At 38.8% G+C, this 19,868-nt stretch overlaps 1 long non-coding RNA gene across 2 annotated transcripts; it reads left to right on the top strand.

The window, feature by feature from the left end:
* On the top strand, positions 1-18,766 carry LOC121288326. Of its 2 annotated transcripts, XR_005945366.1 has the most exons (6): positions 1-26; positions 1,079-1,277; positions 12,371-12,691; positions 13,081-13,125; positions 17,282-17,392; positions 17,886-18,766. It is a non-coding gene; the product is annotated as an uncharacterized LOC121288326 (long non-coding RNA). The 2 variants fall into 2 exon arrangements; XR_005945365.1 differs by lacking the exon at positions 1-26 and having other exon boundaries at positions 993-1,277.
* The last annotated feature ends 1,102 nt before the right edge of the window (positions 18,767-19,868 follow it).

Genomic DNA, 19,868 nt, shown 5'->3' with positions numbered 1-19,868 from the left:
CCTGTGAAGAGGCGTGTTTTACTGCGGTAAAGGCGCTATATAAATACAAATTGTTGTTATTGTCGTGGATATGGGATTAACGACGATACAGAGAAGGAAGTGGCAACAGGGAAATGTCACAAAATCGAATTGGGCGGGGGTAGGGGTGGAGAGTAATATGTAGCAGGGAATCTGTATTGATTGTGATAACAGCAAAATACTGCAGTTGCTGGAACTCTGAAATAAAATGCTGGAAAAACTCAGCAGGTCTGGCAGCATCTGTGGAGAGAGAAACAGAGTTAACGTTTCGAGTCCGTATGACTCTTCTTCAGAACAGTTGGAACAGAGATGCATGAATGGAAATGTGTCCCAGGCTCTCGGGTTGTGTGTTAGACATCCAATCGTGAACTAAGCACTTTTAAAACGATCACCCTTTTTGAGCCGCAATGACATTTTTGTGTTTTCGTTTCACCCCTCCCCCCCACCCCCCACCCCCCCCCCCCCCCCCCCCCTGTTTACTGATTGGGAGTCGTTCTGGGTTTTTGTACGAAGGTCAAACAATGGGTGGGATCCACAGTGATATGATCGCTCGCAGTCAATGGACAAAACCGTCAGGTCAGGGAATTGTGTTCCACAGTCAGTGGAAGGGGTTGGAGTTGAGTTATATTGCAGCGCAGGCTTAATAAAGAGAAAGGTGTAAATATTTTCCCGTTGCTGTGAAAATACTTTAATCAAATCGAGTGATGATAATTGTTTGAATCTCTTGGGGGGGCCGGGGGGGGGTGAAAACTGTAAACTATAAAGGTCACGTGTTAGAGGAGTAATGGTTAGCTGAAAGGATAATAAAAAGCATAAGCTCTGAATAATAATTGTTATATAACTGGCTGGTGTTCTAGAACAAGCGGCTGAGTAATTATCTTGAAGCCAATAGATAAGATCCATTTTCTTTAGCAGTGCACTTGCCTTTTTGTTAGAGGGTGTGCTGCAGTGGGGACAACAGCGGGCACAGTGCAACAAACCGTGACAAATTGAACAGGAGATTGTCCATCCTGGCAGGCGGAGAGCTTTTATGTGAAATGTCACTATCCTTTGCCAATAGAACCTGTCTTCAGCCGACATTTTGCTGCTCGACTGTTCTCTGCCTGACTGTCAGGACCTGAGTGATAATTGTGTAGAAAGTTCGGCCTCTTGTTCCTGTGGCAGTGCTTTCAATGGAACCTTTGAGGTCTGACGTTGAGCCGTTCGTGACACCGTGAAGCTCATCTTTGGAAGTGGAACCCGCCTGAAAGTTGTGGCAAGTAAGTGAAATGCATCGAGTAAATAGTTTCCAAAATATACAATAATTAAAAGTTTCCGATTTTGCTGTTTTAGGACAAGGAACTAAAATGTGTAGTTTGCGAAAGATTAACTGGATGAATGGAAAAGTGTCCCAGGCTCTCGTGTTGTGTGTTAGGCATCCAATCGTGAACTAAGCACTTATAAAACGATCACCCAAAAGCATTTTTGAGACGCAGTGATATTATTGGGTTTTCGTTCCACCCTTAGGCTGATAGAAAACTATAGAATTCAACTTGCTGTCCATGAGTCATTACCTTTGTTACAATGGATCTAAGTTACTAAGTTATATTTTAGAAAAGAACAGAAGGAACCTAGATTTATATTATCACGTCTCTAAGTGTTTCAGTTTGAAGGAAATGCCCTTTCCTTGGAAGTCTATTCCAATGGGTCGTTTATGAAGCTAAAACCATTATTGAATGTTAGCTGTAAAAATAAAAATAACTAATTTGAGTTGGGTTTTGTGTTTAAGTCTATGTTGGGTTTTATGTTTAAGTCTGTGTTGGGTTCTATATTTAAGTCTATGTTGGGTTTTATGTTTAAGTCTATGTTGGGTTTTGTGTTTAAGTCAACGTTGGGTTTGATGTTTAAGTCTATGTTGGGTTTTATGTTTGAATCTATGTTGGGTTTTGTTTTTAAATCTATGTTGGGTTTTGTTTTTAAGTCTAAGGTGGGTTTTATGTTAGAGTCTATGTTGGATTTCATGTTAAAGTCTATGTTAGGTTTTGGTTTTAAGTCTATGTTGGGTTTTGTTTTTAAGACTAAGTTGGGTTTTATGTCTAAGTCTGTGTTGGGTTTTATGTTAAAGTCTGTGTCGGTTTTATGTTAAAGTCTATGTTGGATTTTGTGTTTAAGTCTATGTTGGGTTCTATGTTTAAGTCTAAGTTGGGTTTTATGTTAAAGTCTATGTTGGGTTTTGTTTTTAAGTCTATGTTGGGTTTTATGTTAATGTCTATGTTGGGTTTTGTTTTTAAGTCTATGTTGGGTCTTATGTTAATGTCTATGTTGGATTTTGTTTTTAAGTCTATGTTGGTTTTTGTTTTTAAGTCTATGTTGGGTTTTGTTTTTAGGTCTATGTTGGGTTTTGTTTTTAAGTCTATGTTGGTTTTGTGTTTAAGTCTATGTTGGGTTTTATGTTTAAATCTGTGTTGCGTTTTATGTTTAAACCTATGTTGATTTTTGTGTTTAAACCTATGTTGGGTTTTGTCTTTAAGACTATGTTGGGTTTTATGTTTAAATCTATATTGGGTTTTATGTTTAAGTTTATGCCGGTTTTGTGTTTAAGTCTATGTTGGGGTTTATGTTTAAACCTATGTTGGGTTTTGTCTTTAAGATTATGTTGGATTTTATGTTTAAATCTAAGTTGGATTTTGTGTTTAAACTTATGTTGAGTTTTATGTTTAAGTCTATGATGCATATTATGTTTAAGTCTATGTTGGGTTTTATGCTTAAGTCTCTGTTGAGTTTTATGTTTAAGTCTATGCTGGGTTTTATGTTTAAGTCTACGTTGGGTTTTGTGTTTAAGTCTATGTTGGGTTTTATGTTTAAGCCTATGTTGGGTTTTATGCTTATGTCTCTGTTGAGTTTTATGTTTAAACTTATGTTGGGTTTTGTGTTTAAGTCTATGTTGGGTTTTATGTTAAAGTCTATGTTGGGTTTTGTGTTTAAGTCTATGTTGGGTTTTATGTTAAAGTATATGTTGGGTTTTATGTTAAAATCTATGTTGGGTTTTATGTTGAAGTCTATGTTGGGGTTTATGTTTAAACCAATGTTGGGTTTTGTCTTTAAGACTATGTTGGATTTTATGTTGAACTCTAAGTTGGATTTTGTGTTTAAACTTATGTTGGGTTTTATGTTTAAGTCTATGATGCATATTATGTTTAAGTCTATGTTGGGTTTTATGCTTAAGTCTCTGTTGAGTTTTATGTTTAAGTCTATGTTGGCTTTTATGTTTAAGCCTATGTTGGGTTTTATGCTTAAGTCTCTGTTGAGTTTTATGTTTAAGTCTATGTTGAGTTTTATGTTTAATTCTATGTTGGGTTTTATGTTTAAACTTATGTTGGGTTTTGTGTATAAGTCTATGTTGGGTTTTATGCTTAAGTCTCTGTTGAGTTTTATGTTTAAGTCTATGTTGGGTTTTATGTTTAAACTTATGTTGGGTTTTGTTTAAGTCTATGTTGTGTTTTATGTTTATGTCTACGTTGGGTTTTATGTTTAAGTCTACATTGGGGTTTGAGCTTAAGTCTATGCTGGGTTTTGTGTTTAAGTCTATGTTGGGGTTTATGTTTAAGTCTATGTTGGGTTTTATGTTTAAGTCTATGTTGGGTTTTATGTTTAAAACTATGTTGGGTTTTGTGTTTAAATCTGTGTTGGGTTTTATGTTTAACCTATGTTGGGTTTTGTCTTTAAGACTATGTTGGGTTTTGTGTTTAAGTCTATGTCGGGGTTTGTGTTTAAGTCTGTGTTGGGTTTTGTGTTTAAGTCTGTGTTGGGTTTTATGTTTAAGTCTGTGTTGGGTTTTGTGTTTAAGTCTATGTTGGGTTTTATGTTTAAAACTATGTTGGGTTTTGTGTTTAAATCTGGGTTGGGTTTTATGTTTAAACCTATGTTGGGTTTTGTCTTTAAAACTATGTTGGGTTTTGTGTTTAAGTCTATGTTGGGGTTTGTGTTTAAGTCTGTGTTGGGTTTTGTGTTTAAGTCTGTGTTGGGTTTTGTGTTTAAGTCTATGTTGGGTTTTGTGTTAAAGTCTATGTTGGGTTTTTTATTAAAGTCTATGTTGGGTTTTGTTTTTAAGTCTATGTTGGGTTTTATGTTAAAGTCTATACTGAGTTTTGTGTTTATGGCTATGTTGGATTTATATATAAATTAGTTATATATATAACTTTCGCTAATATCTTTCTTTTTTACGCATTTGTAAAAGCACTTACAATCTGTTTTCAGATGTTTTGCTCGTTTACTCCAATTCTATTTTCTCCTTTATTACTTTTTTGGTCATCTTTTGCTGGATTTTAAAACCCTCACAATCCTCAGACTTCAGGCAACATTTTAAGATTCTTTGTGCAAATTAATATTGTCCCTCGCTTCTCTAAGCATCCGCTACATTGAGCTCTGTGTCAAAAGTCTATGTTGCCTTTGTGTTGAAGTCTATGTTGAGTTGTGTGTGGAAGTGATTTTTTTTCTAATCTTCTGCTGACCATTGACTTCAGTCGGTTATTTGTACAAATCTGAAATTGCGGATAAATTGAATTACCGATTTAAATAATTATTTTTTGTTTTATCCTTACTTCATTCATTTAGTTTCGCACTAATCCAATATTTTAATCCCAATACCCTAATAGGAATAGGAGATCCGTTTCAATTAAGTTTCCAGGGCGAGAAAAACTGAATCGAATCAGGCAAAGTATCAAACTGGCTCGGGTAATGAGTAAATGGATTCGGGGTTATTGGTCATTATTGGTCAATCGCCCTGAGCCCTGATTAAATGAGATATTACAGATGTCTTTCACATTCAAATAAAGGCCCAATTTAAACTTAAATTTTACTAACTTGCCATACTGACTTCAAAATTCTGTTAGGCTGAATCGACATCTGAGATTTGAGTACCCTGGAACCAGAGATGTGAGTGATAGCCTCAAATCACATTGAACTCATGCTGGGCAGTATAACTGTAACCCAGGCGAAACCACATTGGGCCTGCTGAAGGTATCATTGGTGTGTGACTGACTGGATCTTGATTGATCACACGGGTGTAACGGTAATCCAGTGAACGTGAATTCTTATCCAATCAAAGCAGTCTGAGAATGTCGCCGGGTTAGAGAAATGCCTGGACGTTTCAAAATGAAGTGATGAGCAAGCTACCGGATTGTGATTTTAAACCATCAATTGGTTCACGCTTGTCCAGACCTTGTTTATACCTGTACGCGACTGCAGTCTCACGGAAACATGGTTTCTCTTAACTAAAATAAAAACAGAAAATGGTGGGAAAACTCAGCAAGTCTGGCAGCGTCCGAGAGATAGAAACAGAGTTAATGTTTGGTGTCCAACATGACTCATCCACCCGAACACACCCGAGGGGCTCCAGCGAGAAACAGAGGACTAAAAGATGGGGCAGTAGTTAGGAAGGGCGGAGGGGTGGAGGATGTGTCTGGTCGGTAGTCAGAGCCTGAACTCACCCAGTTATCTTCGACTTTATCTACACCGTGCACCAAACCGAAAGATTGACTTCAGTCTTCATGAAATCTGAAGTTAACGTGGCAAGTTCAGTGAAATAGAAATTAAATGAGGGCTTAATACATTTATAAGTAAGTGAAAACTAAATTTAAGACAGATATTATGCTGACTTTGTTTCAATGAAATGATCTCTATAATCTGCAGATGGGAAGCAGGATCTAATCTATGAAAGAGTTTCGGCCTCGACACGAGGTTGAGGTTTCAATGCAGGAGACCCTACCAGCTCAATGTCCGCCCTGATGTGTGAACCTCTCTCCCTCTCGCTCCCTTTAATTTGTGAAGCTCTAAGTTTGTCAACAATGCCCAACAATAAAAAAAACATTAGAAAAGGAAACATTTATCAAAGATAAAAGCAAAATACTGCGGACGCTGGAAATCTGAAATCAAAACTGAAAATGCTGGAAAAACTCAGCTGGTCTGTGGAGAGAAACAGAATTAATGTTAATGTTTATGTTTCGGGTCTGATCCTTCAGAGCATTTATCAAAATCTGGGACTAATGATTGCAACTTATCTGATTGTACAAGATATTATGATACTTCATAAAAATTTCAATGTTACTGGTCAATATTAGTCTGTTTCCAGTCCTTGATTCCCAATAAATTGCACACACACAAACTCTAGAATTTAATCCGATACTGGAGAATTGCGCTACATCAGAGTATTTTCCAATTCCTCTCTTGTGTGCTCTTTTTCGTCTTTTCCTGTTACATGTTAGGCAAGTGTATTAATTACACATTTAAAATCTTGAAAATAATGATCATAGATTTAATGGCAAACACTATATTTTGAAGGCAACTTTGTTTTCCTATAAAACATTTGACTTGACTCTTTGACGACCCCCCCACCCCCCCCCCCCCCCCCCCCCCCCAACACAACACTGACAAGCAAGAAAAACATTTTGCAAAAAATTTGCATTGGGTGTAGGTTATATAATTACTCTGGATGTAGGTTACGGAATTACTCTGGGAGTAAATTACAGAATTATTCTGGGTGTAGGTTACGAAATTACTATGGGTCTGGGTTACATAATTACTCTGGGCATAGGTTACGGAATTACTCTGGGTCTGGGTTCCAGAATTACTCTGGGTGTAGGTTATAGAATTACACTGGGAGTAAATTCTGGAATTACTCTGGGTGTAGTTTACGGAATTACTCTAGGAGTAAATTACGGAATTACTCTGGGTGTAGATAATGGAATTACACTGGGTGTAGGTTACGGAATTACTCTGGGAGTAAATTATGGAATTACTCTGGGTGTAGGTTACGGAATTACTCTAGAAGTAAATTCCGGAATTACTCTGGGTGTAGGTTATGGAATTACTCTGGGTGTAGGTTACGGAATTATTCTAGGAGTAAATTCCGGAATTACTCTGGGTGTAGGTTACAGAATTACACTGCATGTAGGTTACAGAATTACTCTGGGAGTAAATTACGGAATTACTCTGGGTGTAGATAGTGGAATTACTCTGGGAGTAAATTACATAATTACTCTGGGTGTAGGTTATGGAATTACACTGTGTGTAGGTTACAGAATTACTCTCGGAGTAAATTACGGAATTACTCTGGGAGTAAATTACGGAATTACTCTGGGTGTAGATAACGGAATTACTCTGGGTATAGGTTATGGAATTACTCTGGGTGTAGGTTACGGAATTATTCTAGGAGTAAATTCCGGAATTACTCTGGGTGTAGGTTAGGGAGTTACACTGGGTGCCATGTGCAATGAGAAACTGAGTTGACTTTTCAAGTCTGTGTGACTCTTAATTGGACAATTCCAAAGGAGAGTCATACGGACTCGAAACGTTAACTCTGTTTCTCTCTTCACAGATGCTACCAGACCTGCTGAGTTTTTCCAGCATTTCCTGTTTTTATTTCAGAGTTTCAACCTCTGCAGTATGTTGCTTTTTATTATGGAAGCATATTAGCTCAGCCCTCATGTCCATGGTAGCAGATTGTTTTTTTAAATCATTTTCATTAGCTCATTTAGTTATCTTTTAGATTTGATTAATACAGCTGACACTTTACATGATGTTTCCAAATCAGAAATAACATTTTGTTAGCTGCTAATTTCTAGGTATTTCTTGATTTAATTTCTTGTAAATTTTTTATATTGCATTAGATTAGTCACCATTAATAATCTGAAGCTATATGAACTGACAACCATTTCATAAATTTTGATGAGACCTTGAAGTTTGGACTGTAAGTTTATATCTGATTGTTTACCAATTCAGATCTATCTTTGGGTAGCGTTAGCACTGGCACATCCTTAAAGTGGTACTCAGAGTCATGGGCTCAGTGAGTCATTCCACCAGAATGAGGCTATTTTGACCCATCAAATCCCTGCTGCTTCCTGTAGAGCAATCCAGTCAGCCCCAATCCCCCATTCTATCCCTGTAACCCTCGGGCTATATTCCCTTCATGTGCCCATCCAATTTCCTTTTGAAATCATTGATTTTTAAAAATTCATTCACAGGATGTGGGCTTCACTGGCTAGGCCAGCATTTATTACCCATCCCTAGTTGTCCTTGAGAAGGTTGTGGTGAGCTGCTTTCTTGAACCGCTGCAGTCCATGTGGTGTAGGTACACCCACAGTGCTGTTAGGAAGCGAGTTCCAGGATTTTGACCCAGCGACAGTGAAGGAACAGTGATATAATTCCAAGTCAGGATGGTGAGTGACTTGGAGGGGAACTTCCAGGTGGTGGTGTTCCCATGTGTCTGCTGCCCTTGTCCTTCTAGATGGTAGTGGTCATGGGTTTGGAAAGTGCTGCCTAAGGAGCTTTGATGAATTCCTGCAGCGCATCTCGTAGATGGTACACACACTGCTGCTACTGTGCATCGGTGGTGGAGGGAGTGAATGTTTGTGGGTGTGGTGCTATTCAAGCGGGGCTGCTTTGCCCTGGATGGTGTCCAGCTTCTTGAGTGTTGTAGGTGCTGCACTCATCCAGGCAAGTGGGGAGTATTCTGTCACATTTTTGATTTGTGCCTTGTAGATGATGGACAGGCTTTGGGGAATCAGGAGATGAGGTACTCGCCAAAGGAGTCCTAAGCTATACTTGTCACATGATTCCTAGCCTCTGCTTCCACCACCATACCACCGTCTGTTAAAAAAAGCTCTTCCTTACATTCCCCCTGCATCTTCTATACAAAATCTTAAATCTGTGTTCCCCACTCCTTGTACCATCAGCTAATGGGAACAGTTTTTCTTTGTTTACCTTGTCTAAACCTGCTATAAACCTGTCCACCTCTATCAAATCTCCCCTCAATCTCCTTTTCTCCAAAGAGAACAACCCCAGCTTCTCCAACCCAACCTAATATTCAAATCCATCATCCCTGGAACCATTCTGGTAAATATCCTCTGCATCTTCTCAAAGACCCTCTCATCCTCCGTAAAATATGGTGAACAGAAATGAACACAATTCAGCTGTGGCCTAACCAGATCTTTATAAAGGTTCGGAATAACTTCCTTGCTGTTGTACTCAATGCCTCTATGTATGAAGCTAACGATCTCATATGCTTTGTTAACTAGTGTCTTGATGTGCCCTGGCACCTTCAAAGATTGACACACCTGAACCCCCAAATCCCTCTCCTGTACCTGCTTCAGAACTGTGTCATCATGTCTATGTTGCCTCTACCTATCTTTACTGCAAAATGCATCAGCTCACAGTTTTCTGTATTATATTCCATCTTCTGTTTGTCTGCCCATCTGCTAGTGAATTTATGCCCTGTTGCCGTCAATTGGTGTCAGCCTCACTGTTTGCCTTGCCTCCAAGTTCGGTATCATTGGCAAATTTTGAAATTTTACCCTATATTCCGATATGCAAGTCATTTTTATATATGAAAAAGCAATGGTCTTAGCACTGACCCTTGGTGAACACCATTGTCTACATGCTTCAGTATGAAGAACAACCATTTACCACAACTCAAGTTCTGTCAAAGGGTCATGAGGACTCGAAACGTCAACTCTTTTCTTCTCCGCCGATGCTGCCAGACCTGCTGAGTTTTTCCAGGTAATTCTGTTTTTGTTTTCATTTACCACAACTCACTGTTTTCTGTTTTTAAGCCAATTTTTTATCCAAGCTGCCACTGACCCTCTCAATTCCACGAGCCTGATTTTTGGTCACCAGCTTTTAAGTGGCATTTTGTCAAACACTTTCTTAAAATGCATTTGGACAATATCTATAGAATTCAACCCAGAGAAGTGTGAGGTAAGGCATTTGGCGAGGTCAGATAAGGCAAAGGTTACACAATAAATGGGAGAATGCTGAGAGGTGTAGAGGAAGTGAGAGACCTTAGGTTGAATGTTTACAGATCCCTGAAGGTAGCAGGGCAAGTTGATAAGGTGGTTAAGAAGGCATATGAAATCCTTTCATTTATTAGCTGAGGGATAGAATATAAGATCAGGGAGGTTATGCTGGAACTGTATAAAACATTAGTAAGGCCACAGCTTGAGTACTGTGTGCAGTTCTGGTCACCTCATTACAGGAAGGATGTAATTGCATTCGAGAGGGTACAGAGGAGATTTACGGCGATGTTACCAGGACTGGAAAATTGCAGCTATGAGGAAAGATTGGATAGGCTGGGGTTGTTCTCCTTGGAACAGAGGAGGCTGAGGGGAGATTTGATTGAGATGTACAAAATTGTGAGGGGCCTGGATAGGGAGGGTCTATTTACTTTAGCAGAGAGTTCAGTGACTAGGGGGCATAAATTTAAAGTGATTGATGGAAAGAATGGAGTGGAGGTGAGGAAAAATCTTTCCACCCAGAGGTGGTACAGGTCTGGAACTTTCTGCCTGAAAGGGCAGTAGAGGCAGACACCATCAACCCCTTTAAACGGTGTCTGGATATGCACCTCAAGTGCTGTGACCTCCAGGGCTACAGCCCAAGTGCTGGAAAATGGGAATAGGCTGGGTGGCTCATTTTTCAGCTGGAACAGGCAGGATGGGCACAATGGCCTCCCTCCTTGCTGTGAAACTTTCTACATTTTCTAAATTTTCTAAATACCTGTAAAGGAGGAACGTGCAGGGATGTGGGGAGAGGGTGGGGGAGTGGAAGTACATGAATTACACCTTAGGAGAGCCAGCATGGGCACAATGGGTCAAATGGTCTTCTTCTATGCTGTAATAATTCAATGACATATCTTACCTCCTCTGTTAACTCATCAAAAATTCAAGTAGATTAGTCTAGCATGCTCTGCTTTTTGCAAATTTGTTGCTGGCTCTCCTTAACTTACTCAAACGTCTCCAAGTGCCTGTTGATTCTTTTCCCTGATTTTTGTTTCTAAAACCTTACCCACAATTGATGTTAAACTGACCAGCCTTTGATTACTAGCAATGTCCTTACATGCTTTCTGCCACATTTGCCACTTTCCAATCCGCTGGTATCTCTGGAGTATCTAGCAGGATTGGAAGAGAATGGAAAGTGCATCGACCATCTCCACCCACACTTCTTTTAGCAACCCGAGATGCAAACTATCCAGACCAAACAACTTATCCACTCTCAAAGCCAGCCTTTTCAATGCATCCTGCCGAGCAATGTTCAGCCCATCCCATAACTCTACCACCTCCGCCTCTTCCAAGGTTTTGTTGGCATCCTCTTAGTAAACACCAATACAAAGGTCTCATTAAGTATTCTAGCCTTGCCCTGTGTCTCTATTCATATATCACCATCTTTGGCCCTAATAGGATCCACCTCAACTCTTACTAGCCAATATCTATTTACATGTCGGTAAAAGACTTTTTGGTTCCCTTTTATGTTAGCTCCTTTTTATTCTCATATTCTCTCTTTGCTCATCTTATTTGCCTTTTCACTTGCCCTCTCAACATATTGCATTTGCCCTTAAAGAATTCGTCTGACAGGTATCTTAAAACCTCATCTTTTATCATATTCACTATCTCTCTCATCATCCAAGGTGCTGTAGCTTTGGTTTCCCCTGGCTTTCTTGGAATATACTGAACATTTCCTCCTTAAAGATCACTGCTCTATTACTGCTTTTCCTGACAGTTTTTGGATCAATTTTACTCTGATTGGATTTAATTTAGATCATTCCTCCCTCTTTCCCATTACTAATCTAAAGCTTGTGATCCACGATCACACTACCCAAATGTTCCCCCACAGACACTTGCCCCACCTCATTTCCCAGCAGCAGTTCCAGCAATATCTCTTTTCTAGTTGGCCCCAGGAGATACTGGTCCAGGAATTTCTCCAGAACACATTTCAGAAATTCCTTCCCCTCCTTACCCTTTACTCTAACGCTCTCCCAATCGATATCAGGGAGTTAAAGTCCACCAATATCACTCTATAGTTGTGGACTTTCACAAGTCTTCAATTATTCAATGGTTAGTGATGGCCTTTAGCAGAATAAATCTCAATAAATTCCATATAATTTTCTCAGTAAACGACATTAAAAAGGACAGTACAGTGCTTAAGTGAAACGTAACACATGAACGCAGTGACTGAATGAAAAAAGAATCATTTTTATGCGGAAAAAGCGGGAACGTGACCCTGATGTGAAAACCATTAACTTGCCGCATTAGATAACGCACATCTCCATGTGTCAGATTGTAAAGTTTGCAAACATTTCCATGGGAATGCCGGTGCAATATTTAATCAGAATTCGTTACAAAACTACATTGGCTGTACAGTGTTTTGGGAAATATTTCTATAAAACATCCTCTGGAGGGGTTATCCCACCAAATGACTATTAATGCCGGCAACATTCTGTTGGAACTCAACCATTTATTTCCTTACATTTATCTCATTTATCTTCATTTATGTCCTTTTCAAAACTTTTATTTTCTGCTCACTGATGTTGATTTAATGTTTCCAGATCACGCAATAACTGCCCCCAGTGTATTCATCCTACCGCCCTCTGCAACAGATATTGAGAGGGGGGGAAATGTCAGCCTCGGCTGTTTGTTGACATCTTTTTACCCGGATTCGCTCATTGTCACGTGGAATGTATCCAGCCATTCTGTCAGCGAGATCAATTCCCTGCAGTTTGGACCGGCGGTGGGAGAGGGGAGCTATTACAGCTTGGTCAGTCAAATGAGGACCTCGTTAAAAAGCTGGGACGATGGAAATTCATTTACCTGTCAAGCGGATCTGGAAAAGTCCAAGAGAACGACATCAGTCATGACAAAAGAGCAAGGTTGGTTTTAAATTATATACTATTAGCGCCTCAATAAAGCTCCCTCTGTTAAAAAAAAATGCGGATAATATATAAAGCACCGCCTTCTAAACCTGTGCACACACTCATATAATGTTAATGTGCCTGGCAAAATATAATGTTAATGTGCCTGGCAAAATATAGTTAATATCATTTGGATTCTAGACATCCTCTGCTTCCAAATCCATGTCCATCTTATTGTCTCTACCAGTCAGTTCGGAGGGTCAGATAGACCGGACCAGACCTGAGACACAACTTTGAAAACGGGAATGAGTCAGAAATATAGTTTAAAGCTCGGTCATCAATTCAGATAACAGCTGTACGCTGAACTACACTTTGATCATTTTCACTATCTTTGTAAATTCTCACAGCCAGAAAACTGCAACAGGAGTGTCTCCACGTGGATTCTGATGATGGTATGTACAGGTTCCTACTTCAAACAACGAAATCTATTTCAAATCTTTCATCCGCACCTCGCGGCAATTTACAGTCAAACATCGAATGTGTTTGCTTAGTGACCATGTGATTAAAGTAAACATTTCATATCAACACAAATGATTTTGCAAAAATAGCAAGAAGACAGAACGAAAGGGTCTGTATCTGAATGCCGGTAGCATATGTAACAAAACAGATGAATTGTCAGCTCAAATGGAAGTAAATAATTAGGTCCTGATCGCCATTAGGGAGACATGGTTGCAAGGTGACCAAGGCTGGGACTGGAATATTCAAAGATGCTTGACATTTCAGAAGGACAGGAGGCGTGGAAAGGGTGGCCGGGTTGCTCTGTTAATTAAGGATAACATAGGTACAATGGTGAGAGATGACCTTGGTTCTAAAGATGAAAATGTAGAATCAATTTGAGTAGAGATATGAAATAACAAATGGAAGAAGTCCATTGTGTACCTTGTGTTTACAGGCTTCCTAGCAGTAATGGCACAGAAGGACACAGTATGCAAGAAGAAATAATGGGGACTTCTAAGAAAGGCACTGCAATTATCATGAGTGACTTTAATCTACATACAGATTAGGTGAATCAGATCAGCAAAGGTAGCCTGGAAAATGAGTTCACAGAGTATTTTCAAGGCAATTTCTTAGAGCAGTTCATTCTAGAGACAACCAGGGAGCATGTTATTCTAGACCTGGTAGCCTGCGATGAGACAGGATTAATTAATGACCTCATAGTCAAGGAGCCTCTAGGTAGCAGTGATAATAACATGATTGAATTTCACATTTAGTTTGAGGAAGAGAAGAGCGGGTCTAAGACCAGTGTCTTAAATAAAGGCATTTACAAGGGTATGAAGACAGAGCTGACTAAGGTAAACTGTGAAAATAGGTTATGGGCTAGGTCAGTAGAAATATAGTGGCAGACATTTAAGGAGATATTTCATAATGTTCAGCAAAGATATATTCCAGTAAGAAAGAAAGACTCTAGGAGAGGATTGCACCACCTGTGGCTAACTAAGGAAGTTAAAGATAATATCAAATTGAAAGAAAAAGTGTACAATTCTGTGAAGATTAGTGATAGGTCAGAATATTGGACAGAATTTTAAAACCAGCATAGAATGACTAAAAAATTAATAAATGGGAGAAATTAGAGAATGAGAGAAACCTAACTAGAAATATAAAAACAAATAGCAAAAGTTTCTACAAGTACTAAAAAATGAAAGGAGTAACTAAAGTGAGCATGGGTCCTAGAGAGTGAGTCTCGGGAATTAATAATGGGAAACAAGGAAATGGCAGAAGTGTTGACCAGATATTGCGTGTCTGTCTTCACAGTAGAGGACACAAATAACATCCCAGAAATACTTGTAAATCAAGAGATGGAAGGGAGAGATGAATTTAAATCAATTACCATCACCAGGAAAAGTGTACTGAGAAAACTATTAGAACTAAAGGCTTCATCATAGGGGCTTAAAAGAATTGGCTATGGAGATGGTTGATGCATTGGTTTTAATTTTCCAAAATTCCCTTGATTCTGGAAAATAGCAAACATGATTCCTCTATTCAAGAAAGGAGGGAAACTGAAAGCAGAAAACTACAGGCCAGTTAGTTTAGCATCTGTCATAGGGAAATTTCTGGAATCTATTAATCTACAGGCCAGTTAGTTTAGCATCTATCATAGCGAAATTTCTGGAAAATATTATTAAGGGGGAGGTTATAATGGAGCATTAAGGAAATCTCAATGCAATCAGGCAGAGTCAACATGGTTTTGTGAAACATAAATCATGTTTAACTAATTTATTGGAGTTCTTTGAGGAAGTAACAAATAACATGGATAAAGGGGGAACATGTAAATCACACATACGCATAATTTCTTGTTATTATTAGTAGCAGGCAGTTGAGTTCCCCAAGGCTCAGTGCTAGAACCAATGCCCTTTTCTTGCCCTATCTATTCGGATCTTGGAATACAGTAAAATTTCAAAATTTGCCCATGATACCAAACTTAGAGGAGTGGCAACTAGTGAGGACGATAGGAATTGCTTGCAACAGGACTATCAGAATGGACAGGTAGTGACAGATGGAATTTAATACAGAGAAGTGTGAGGTGATGCATTTTGGCAGAAGCATTTGGGAGAGGTAATATAGACTTAATTGCACCATTCTAAAGAGTGTGTAGGATCAGAGGGTCCTAGAAATGCATTAGCATCAATCCTTGAAGGTGGTAGGACATACTGAGAGTGGTTAGAAAAACATATGGGACTTTGGGCTTCATAAATAGAGACATTGAGTACAAAAGCAGAGAAGTTATGATATATCTTTATAAAGCTCTGGTTAGGCCCCAACTAGAGAATTACATTCAGTTCTGATCAGCAGACTTTAGGAAGGATGTGAAGGTCTTTGTGAGAGTGCAGAGGAGATTTACCAAAATGGTTCCAGGAAATGGTGGGTGAGGGGAGTGGTTTAGTTACTAGATTAGATCTACTTGGAGCAAAGGAGCTTGAAGGAAGAATTGATAGAGGTGTACAAGATTACAGCAGGTTTGGATAAGGTAGACAAGGAAAAGTTCTTCCCATTAGCTGATGGTACAAGGATTCAGGGACACAGATTTAAAATTTTAGGCAAGAGATGCAGGGGAGATGGAAGACCTCAAACTCACTGCCCACAAGGGTGGTGAATGTGGAAACAATCAATGATTTCAGAAGGAAATTGGATGGGCACTTGAAGGAAATAAACTTGCAAGGCTAGGGGATTGAGTGGGAGGAGTGAGACTGTCTGGGTTGCTCTATGGGGAGCTGGCATAGACCTGATGGGCCTAATGGCCTTATTCTGTGCTGTAAATGACTCTCTAGCTCTATTAATCATCCTGGGGATACAGGTATCACTGGCAACACCAGCAGGTATTCCCTAATTGCCTTTGAGTCATCTTCTTGAACAGCTCCTGTGTGTATGTGTGTGTGTGTGTGTGTGTGGTAAAGGTGCTTTCACAGTGCTGGTAGGTAAAGGAGTTTCAGGATTCTAACCAGTAACCATGGGGAACCCATATATGTCCAAACTGGAATGGAGCAGGAAAATACATCCACTGCAATAAAAACAGAAAATGCTGGAAAAACTCAGCACGCCTGGCAGCATCTGTGGAGAGAGAAATAGAGTTAGCGTTTCACATCCAATATGACTCTTCTTTGAAACTGGCTATATCCAGTGTCCTGGCCAATATTTACCTCTCAACAAGCGCATTAACACCAAGTGACTTCATCTTCAGCTTTTCATAAACTGTGTTGTCATTCAAACTTTAGTTTTGGTTAAGTTTTTGAGTAGCAGCAAACTGAGAGCCCAGTAAACTTTTTAATGTTGAACATCAACTGGGCTTTGAAGAACATTGAGCAGAACTTTGCAGATATATTCATAGTTCTGTTACCGAAATAGACACCTGGAGTTGGCAATTATATTCAGAGTCTATTGCCTGTGAGCTGCTCTATACTGACAGCTGCAGTTTAACACTGCTCTTACAGATTGGGGCAAATTAATGGGTCAAGTTACATTGCCAGTCACACAACAAACTAAGTGCAGTTTTGTGCATGTTAGACATACAAAAACATAGCACTCATCTCAGGATACTGATGAGGTTTTTAAGTAAGTGAAGAGTGCGGACTTTTTGTTAACATTGAGTCAATTTCCTGGCAGCTTCTTAAGCTTAATTTCTTGACTGATTGTTGTAACTATCTGAAACCCAACCAGTTTGAATTTATCACTAAAGATTAGGGTTGCCACCCCTCCAGGATTGTCCTGGAGTCTCCAAGAATTAAAAATTAATCTCCTAGGCACTTCTGCGAGAAACCCGTGAGAAAAAAATGTGTATTTTTCATGTCATTGGAACATTTTATTCAGTAGTTATAAAAATATTGGAGGTGGAGAAGGAATCTGATTTACTGGTTTGGGAGACAGGAGGATATGTGATGAAACCTTCAGGAATATGTCCACCCAGAGTTGGTACGCTACTGGTTGTTCCAACAAAGGCGCTGGTGTGACTAATCCTTAATACTCCTGTTTTACATAAACTAGATATACTTTCACAATGATGGTTTTAATGATATGAATTTTGCATTAACGTATTTTGTTTCCTTTCTATCAAAGATGAATCACCAAGTTCACTTCCAGTAATTATATTATTCTTGCGAATCCTCTTTTTTAAATCTTTGGTTTTCAATGGGTTGATGACTTCTACCATATGGGTCTCAAACTAAGGTAAACCTCAAAATGTTCATCTTTTCACCTATAAGGCGCCATTTATAATTGTTGAGAGTTGAACTGTGAAACTTAATTCAACAAATAAAATCTTTTCTCTGTGATAAACAATTGGATACAAATCACTAGACAGAAAGCTCAGTAAGGAGAGCATTGTGACTCTTAATCCCAGGGTTCTGGATTCAAGTTCCAAGTTGGGTAGTTTTTGGTCTCTTCAGCCATCACCAAAAGTGCACCACATGAATCTACCTCATCCCCAATGGATTTGATTTGCTGCATGTCCATCATCTTACATAGATGGAGGGATGATGAGGACAATAACAATAAAACTCTCAAATCATATCATTAAAAATATTTAACACAAACATTTCTCAACAAACCAGTAAACAAATATATTATATTTACAAGGCCTCTGATTATATTGCAAGCTGCTTGAAATTCTTTATATAAGGATGTGCTAACTTACAATCACTGTTTAATTTCTTTTTTTCAGGGTTTTCCCATGATGAACCATCGCCATTGAATATTTCAATTTTCAAAACTTTCTTTGCAAATCTGATTTGTAAATTTCAGGTTTTGATCTTCAGTCTACTTTAATACATTTTAACAATATTTCGCTTCTGATCTGTGTTTAAGAAGTATTGAAAATAATTCCTCATTTTTAAAGATTGATATAATTTTTTTAAATGATATATTAATTTGTTGGTAGATATTGGTCAAACTAATGTTGAAGGTAGTATTGTATGAAAATCTCTGCAAAATATTGTTGCTATAAAAGATTATTCTTCAGGTTCTAAATAGTGCACCATAGGTAGATTCATAAAAGCATATTGTTGTAAATACTGAAAATATTCCTTAAATGTGATACAAATTGGAAATATCCATTCTAAAACATATAATATTCACATGGTATCCTTTAATATTGAAAAACTTTAGGCTCACATTCTAATGATGGGTATTCTGGATCATAGAACAAAGCTTTTCAGTTACAAATATACAGACTTCCAGAATATGTGTCCTGTGTTATTTCATAGAATCATTGAATAGTTACTGCACAGAAGGCCATTCATATTTTTGTGTCCATGCTGGCTGTCTGTAAGGGCAGCCACCTAGTCCCACTCCCCCACCTAGTCCCACTCCCCCAGTTAGTCCCATTCCCCCACTTAGTCCCACTCCCCCACTTAGTCCCCTTTTCAGATAATGATCCAGTTCCTTTTGAATGCCACAGATGAATCTACCAGACTCTCAGGCATCAACTTGCATTTATGCAGTACTTTTAATGTACAAAAATATCCCAAGGGGCTTCACAGGAGTGTGACCAAACAAAACATTGACATTCAGTCAAATATTAGCAGCTAAAAGCTTGTTGAAGAGATAGGTTTTAAGGAGGGTGGGGATGGGGGGTGGGGGTGGGGGGTGGGTGGGGTGGCTTTCCAAGGAGGTGAAGGGATGAAAGGGTTTAGGGAAGGAAGCCCAGAGCATTGGACCTGGGCAGCTGAAGGCTGTCCACCACTAATGGGCCAATGGGAGTGGGGAATGTGTAAGGAGCCACAGTTGGAGGAATAGAGTTCTTGGAATGTTGTAGGGCTGGAGGAGGTTGCAGAGATAGAGAGAACTGAGATTATGGAGGGATCTGAACAGAGGATGAGAATTTTAAATTTGAGACAATTTTCCACCAGGAATATAACACCCAGAAAGGGAACTTTCTGAACATTTCCCTTCTTAGAAATGAAAGAATTGATTGCTATTTTCCTGAATAAACTTATTATATTCTATTTTATGTATTTGACAGTCCACAAATTTATTTGAAGCTCTATTCTGTACAACAAAAATAGGTTTAACTGTATTTTCTTTCAGTATTATATATTCCTTCAATGTGCCATTAAATTGAATGTCAGGACTCAATGTGTTTCTTCGTGTCATAATGTGTAATAAGGTTTGGGCCTGTAAAATGTGGTACATGTATTACTTAAGCAAAAATAAAACATGCACATGAACTCATGCTGTGGTAATGAACTGGACAGACCCAGAGATCTGAGGATTTGATTGTTGCTCTGCTACAGTTGCTGGAATGTGTGTATTTATCTAGTTAAGACAGAATGGGCTGTGATTTGTACATTCATTATCCAGACTCTCAAATGAAAAATCACTTTAGGGAGATTCCAGAAAGTAACTAAAATCCATGTAACAACCCAACAAGAGCCAGGAAACATTGGTAGAAAACAGATGGCTAAAATTATAACCAAAAAACTATGTTTGCATTACATTTTTTCTAAGCTGTTTATATTCATATTATATCCCATTGAAATAAACATTAAAGCAGCATCAACTGCAAGAGAATCAGTACAGATGGTCAGGTTGCTGAACATCCGAGTCCACCCTTGATGATGGCAGGAATCATCCAAGCTAGGAAAATGCAGTTCTGGTTGGGAGAATGACAATGCTCCTTGTCACTGAACATTCCCACCTCGCATAC

The sequence above is a fragment of the Carcharodon carcharias genome, chromosome 15 (assembly GCF_017639515.1).
Source record: "Carcharodon carcharias isolate sCarCar2 chromosome 15, sCarCar2.pri, whole genome shotgun sequence".
Classification (NCBI taxonomy): domain Eukaryota; kingdom Metazoa; phylum Chordata; class Chondrichthyes; order Lamniformes; family Lamnidae; genus Carcharodon; species Carcharodon carcharias.
Note: the sequence above shows the minus strand (reverse complement) of the source record. Positions and strands in the feature narration are given on the sequence as shown.